The sequence below is a fragment of the Mastomys coucha genome, unplaced genomic scaffold (genome assembly GCF_008632895.1).
Source record: "Mastomys coucha isolate ucsf_1 unplaced genomic scaffold, UCSF_Mcou_1 pScaffold23, whole genome shotgun sequence".
NCBI lineage: Eukaryota > Metazoa > Chordata > Mammalia > Rodentia > Muridae > Mastomys > Mastomys coucha.
Window position 1 is genome coordinate 86,716,210 of NW_022196906.1, and position 5,589 is coordinate 86,721,798.

At 37.8% G+C, this 5,589-nt stretch overlaps 1 pseudogene; it reads right to left on the bottom strand.

Annotated features, from left to right (window-relative positions):
* Window positions 1–5,589, bottom strand: part of LOC116073683 — a 6,827-nt pseudogene that overhangs the window by 596 nt on the left and 642 nt on the right.

The window sequence follows — 5,589 nt, forward strand, 5'->3', positions numbered from 1 at the left end:
AAAAAAAAAAAAAAAAAAAAAAAAAAAAAAAGTATGTAATATTCAGATCAAACAATGCAGAGGGGTGGAAATTCAAAGAAATAAGTGCTTATATTTTTTAAAAATACATGAATTATTAAGTAAATAACATCACTGCATACCCAAACAAACTAGAACAGAGAATAAAGTTAAAAAGATATCAAAATAAGAAAAAGAGACAATATCAAAAGGGAAAAATGTATTTCCAGATTGCATGAAATTTTTGCAAGTTGGTACTGGAGAGAAATGCAGTGGTAACGTGTGATGCTCCCTAGACCTCGGGTTTGGTTCTTAGTATCCACATGTGGCAGATTACAACTGCCTGTAATTCCCTCTCTAACGGATCCAATGCCATCTTTTGTCCTCCTCAGGCAACTACACTCAGGCACATACTGCACACAGGCACACACTGGCATACACATAGCTAGAAATAAAATATTTTATAATTTAAAAAAATCAATTATTTTAAAATCATAAATAATTCGTTCTATGCTTCCCACTAAGAACATTCAACCATTTTTTCCCATTTTGTAAGTTGTCTTTCCTCTGATTTTTGTTTGAGTTGCTGTAGAGAAGGTATATAATTGAATTTATCGTGTGTATTTATTTTGTTTTTGTGATTTTTGCTTTTGCAATGATAGCCAAAAACTCATTGCTTATATTAATAGAGACATGTGTTCCTCCTACAGAAAAATGTTAATCTGATTTAACCACACCTGGATTACTCTCCTCTAATGTTTCACGTTGTTTAAAATTGTGGTATAATGAAAAATTGAGTTATTAGACATTCTGTGAGATATGTTTTTCATAAAATGAGAATTTGAGGTAAAGTAAATTTCACCTGAAGTGATATAGTCATATATGTATATATGTATATTTATAGTACCAATGTCACTACAACTCATAATAAAATTATTTAAGATAATGAGTTAGGCATGCTGGCACTCACCTACAATCTTAATATTCATGAATGGGTTTTTATATCCAGTGTAGAGTAGGTAGTGAGACACTGTACTCAAAGCAAAACAAAGCCAAAAACATGAAAAAGAAGGGAAACAACAGAAAGAACAAAAGCTAAGTACCTGGAGAGTATGTAGGTAGGATGCATTCCATGACAGAGTGTTAGGTTCAAAAAGAAAATACCCAAGCACCTCAGAAGGGCAAGTCCACTTACCTGGTCCAAGATGGCAGCCTTGGCTCAGGTCAAGCTGAGCTGTAGATCAATTCATAGGCAGCACCTCTGGAACCTGTGGGATGGGTTTCTGTCTGTCAAAGGAGTCACTTCCCTTAGTTTTTCTTGCTTCTGGCAAAAACCAAACCAAAACAAAACAAACAAAAAACCACAACACAAAACAAAATGAAACAAAACACCAACCAACAACAACAACAAAAAACCCATATGGCTCTCTATTGATATATACATATCAAAGCTCAAAGCTATCCTACGGACTCCTCTGGTTCCTAGTAATGTGTACCTGCTGTGAATGCCAAATTTTCCATCCCAGATGCTAGCTCTAGCATCCTGGCCATTACCCTTCTCACATCCTTCACTATGCTAGCCCCCAGGTTGTCCTAGATACAGTTTACTTTCCTTAGAAGCGTATCTGCCCTCTTACCACAAGCTCTCTTCCCCTCTGCCCCTCACCCCGCTATTTTCTTCACTCCCTCTACTCCCTTCTCCACCATGCCCTCAGAGATAGCTCTGACCAAGGCCAGTTTGATTCTTTTTCTTTCTGCTCTGTTTTTTTTTTTTTTAATTTCAACCAAGATATTCTACATTGTTCAAATATTCTAGCATGAAAATTTTCTGAATTATTTTATGGAATTACTTAATTGATCCATAATTTTACAGAGTTATGGAAGTAATCAAGGGCAACAGGATCTCTGTATAAATAATTGAAACAAACAAAAAAATTTCTCTGAGGTAACAATGTGTGGGCTGAAACCTAGAAGGTAGGTTGGAATATGAGAAGATTTCCCACCTCCTCACTTGGAAAGTCAATAGTGGTTTGATTAGACTCCCTTCCTCCTGGTCAGTTCCAGGCAGCTTATTTTGCCCTTGTCTTCTCCATTATCCCTTCTCCTCTTTGCATGTACACACTCATAGACATATATGCACAAGCACACACGCAACATACACACATTATAAATACACAAATCAAGTAACATCATTGATACTCACCAGAGAAATAGCCAATGCCTTAGATACAGTTAGATAGGCCTTAGGAAACCAGTCTTTCTTTAAGAATAATTATTATTGTATAACATGTATATAGACATAATACAAGTTCTTTTTGTAAATGAGCAGAGCTTTGATCAACAAGGTTTATCCTAAAATTCTATAAAAATAATGCCTCAAGCTGGGGAGTGGTGTCGCACACCTTTTAACCCAGCACTTCGGAGGCAGAGGCAGGCAGGTTTCTGAATTTGAGGCCATCCTGGTTTGCAGAGTAAGTTCCAGGACAGCCAGGCCTATACAGCAAAACCTTGTCTCAAAAAACCAAACCAAACCAAACCAAACTAAACCAAACCAAAAAACCCTCTGTGAAAATGTAGAATAAAGAGAAGTCTAACTCACTGGCATGCATACTCTTACATTTAGTTCACCAAGCACACTTGTCTCAACATTTCAGTGAAGATAAATGATAACTGCCGGTAATTAGCTAAAGGGTAATTTGCCCATCCATCATTCTACTGTTGTCTTCTTCTACTTTGTTTATTACATTAGGAATTTCTTTTAATTTTTAACTTCTGAAACAAAGGGGTCAATTTTGTAGTAGCTATTAACCCTGAAATATCCAATGTCAAGAGTCTTTCAATTTTAAAAACTTTAATTTATGATTGGAGAGAAAAACTTGTAAAATAAGACCCATATAAAACATAATGTAAAAGTATAAACCAGAGTGAATCAGAAACTAGACACATTTTGGAGTCACAGTATTCCAGTTTATCCATATACTACAGGATGATGGCAGACTGGCTGACTCATTTAACTAAGTTTCTGTTTCATTGTAACAGACATATTTTTAAAAATTATTATATTTTACCATGTACATGTATATGCCTCTCTCTGTGTGCCTCTTTATGTATACATGTGTATATTTCCCTCAGGGTGTACACATGTGTTTGTGTGTGTGTACATGCATGTGTGTGTGTGTTTTGGCACATTTGCATCATGGTACCTGTATAACAGTTAGAGGATAAGTTGCTGGAATGGGCTCTATGCTTTTAAGATACAGGTTCAGAGGATTAAACTTAGGTAGTCAGTTTGGTGCCAAGAGCTTTTTCCAAATTATCCTTGGCTATCAAAATTGGATACAGGCAGTTCTTAATATTTGCATGCAATCACTTACAGACCCCTTAAAAGATACACCTCATTTGTTATGTTAACAATACATTTAGCTTTTTATGCATTTAGTGTTTGTTGGGTGATGAGCATATTTAAAGAAAAAAATATGAATTAAGAACAAGTAAGTACTATAATTATTCACCTTTAAATGATGTATTTAAAATAATATGATTTTCTGTGACGTGAATAAGGTACTAATAATTTAATGATGATTTAGGGAGAAGCAAAACTATCAGAAATAATAAATTAAAATCTCAGTAAATCACAAGTCAACAAATACAAAACTATAGGGGAAAATAGATGTAATTAGCCATGACAGGTGAGCCTGAGTATGTTTGGAGAGTGTGTTGAAACACACCTTTGCCAGTTGGTCTATGATCCCATGAGACACTGCTGCTGAGCTGAATAAAGAAACCAGCATCCTCACTGGCTGGCATAGACTACTGGATCCCTGAAAGATGCCCCTAGGTTAGGGAAAAAATTAGTTCACGTGGGACAAAATATCATCTCACTTGGCTTAAATTTATTTAAAGCTCTCTTGGCCGCAGTAAAAGTCCCTTTGTTTATTACACTGAGCATCTGGCTATGCTCTTGGTAATTTCCCCACTGAGTGCAAACTGTGGCCTGGCCTGGCCTTTGGCGGAGCTTCAGCTTCAAAGGACATGTCCCTTCTCCAAGTTTTTTGAGGCTTTGTCCTAAACAGGCGATAGGGGTTCTCAGCTGTAAACACTGACATATAGTGTTTCCAAAATATCTATTCTTGTTTTTTCCCCCTGAGGGTGCAGATGAAAAACGTTATTTCCCGTTTAATATTTTAAAAAACTTACAGGGTTTTTTACATTATCATCATTAAGATATGTTTCCACAAACAGGACACATTAAAACACTGTGTAATGCAATATAAACAGACCAAATGGAAGTGAATACCAGTGCGTATGTTATTTATTTTTATATATCACAAAAGGAACATGTCTTGAAGGAAATTTTTAGTCTCCCCATATGGGTATAAGATGTGTACATTTCATAAAAGTTACTCATATATGACTTAAAAAAAGAATGTATCAGAGAATTAACAATGTGAAGAAAAGAATGTTTGTTCTTCTTTTTAAATTAAAAACCCTCCTGGTGTTCTCTTCAGGGTCTTAGCCTGTGAGAAGACAATGAGGTCACCTCTGAAGGAGAGCTGTCTGCCAGGATCTCCTGTCTGGTGGTCTCCCCCCCTAACCCCCATGCAGGGGCTGGTGCAGCTGAGACCTGGAAGACCAAGAAGGTGGCATTCAGAGGTGAGGCTTTTATGTAACAGTACTGCCTGGGACACCTCAGCTTCTTCTTGTGAGGAGTTCCTCTGTGAGAAGGTATTTGTCTCAGGGTTCCTCATCAGCACATCCAGGGAGGTGACTGCAGAACCCACTCCTTCCACAGCTGAGATTGCTTCTTTTTGGTTAGTATTAGCATCACCAGCAGGCCGAGGCAAATTCATCGTTTGAACCAACCATCCATCTTGACATTCATTTTATTTACACCATGCTCTAAGTCACTTGAATCTTGTTCTCCAGGACACGGGGCTGCACCTGAAAACATCCGATCAGCATGCTCACTTTCGCTGCTCTGAGGTTCACTCTTCTTCAGTGGCTTCTTCTGTCTTAGACGGTCCCCTGCAGCCCTGCCCTCAGGCATAACTTTGCTAGCACACATAGGTGTTCCAAATCTTTTAGAAGACAGTACTGAGGACAACTTCACAAGCCTCTCGATTCTGAAAAACTCAGTGTCAAACACACTTTTTTTGTCAACTTCCTTCGCTGTCTCTAGAGTTGCCTTGTGGCTTACACTTCCTGATGCAGCCTTGTCTTTCCTTGCGTTCTATGTGGCAGGGAGACTTCTACCTGCTGCTCGTCCACAGTCATCCTGCTTTGCTTTGATTGTTCGACCAGGTATGATTTTCTTCTTGTCCAGCTTGCCTTCTGCTTTTTTGGCAGGTCTCCCTCTACTTGGTCCCACTCTTTCTGATTCGTTCTCATTAGTGGCTCATGTGACTGGCTTTCTAGTGGTAGATGAATGACACTTATTTGGGCCATCTGCTTGGCCCTCTGAATCTGAATAGCTGTGGATCCAGTCGCTTTCCCTGCCGTGGAAACCATGGGCTGCACAACCATTTTTTTTTTCTGTCTAATTGTTTGTTTGTTTGTTTCCTTCAGAATTTTTTTTTTTTTTTTTTTTTTTTT